Raw genomic sequence first — 1,050 nt, forward strand, 5'->3', positions numbered from 1 at the left:
TAAACGTGAGCAGCGCTCAGTGGTTTACGTGCCACTTCACGTGCATAACGTGGGCATCGCCCTCGATGCTTCGGCCCTTGGCCGACCATGTCACGCATGACATGCAGCGACTGCTCCAAAACTTGAAAATAACCTGTGGGTTACGTGCCAACCCACGATCAGCCCGTGAGCCATGATCGGGGCTCCTGCCCAATGCACCGTTGGTGTCGACCAGCTCGGACATTCCAATGTCTAGCACGTCAATCGTCTCGGTCCAGTGCTCTCCCCAATAGCGCTTTTGTCTCCTAGCAGATGTGTGTTTATGACTCGCCAACGCTCCACCAGGAGACGTGCGCGTCGCGCCTAATGTCTTTGACCTCCGATCATTCCATGGCTCATGGTGTTCCAACCATGCCATTCCTAGGATGAGAACATACCTTGCATCCAAGTCTAAGACTAGACAGCGTTCCGCGCTATCAAAGTCAAGGGTCTTGACTCCGAGGTCCACAGGGACCTTCGGGACCGTGACACGCGTCCACGTCGCTAGGCGAACAGTGACGATGTCACCCAACCGCGCTTTCAGCGCCTAAGTATACAGCTGATTTGCCTCCATCGTGGAGCGTCGAGCACTATTGCACGACGCCCCAGAATCTATGAGGATCTTCCGTGGCTTTTCAAAGCCCTTTACGGTAGCTTCCACGACCAGTAAGCCCGGCTTGCACACACGTTCCATGTTTAAGAGCACGGAGCTCTTCGGGGCTGGGCCTTCATGATCTATGCCTCCCTGAGGCTCAACAAAACTCAGATCTTTACCAGTAGGTCGCCCCGCGCCTACTGAGTGGTGTCTATTCCCCGCAACGAACCAGACTGGTAGGCGTTGGGGCGATGGTTCGAAGCATCTTGACGCGCCTTGCGCAGGCGGCGACCGTTCCGAAGGTAACGGGTGTCTCCACAGACAAAACACCGTCGAATGTGTGTATGCGGTCCGGCAGCTCGGAGCTCCGCTCCCTCAACCTCAGCATAGCTGAGATCCATGGGCACAGGCCCGCTCGACGAGCTGTTGGAGTGTGC

This window comes from Plasmopara halstedii, assembly GCF_900000015.1.
Source record: "Plasmopara halstedii genome assembly, contig: Scaffold_650, whole genome shotgun sequence".
NCBI lineage: Eukaryota > Oomycota > Peronosporomycetes > Peronosporales > Peronosporaceae > Plasmopara > Plasmopara halstedii.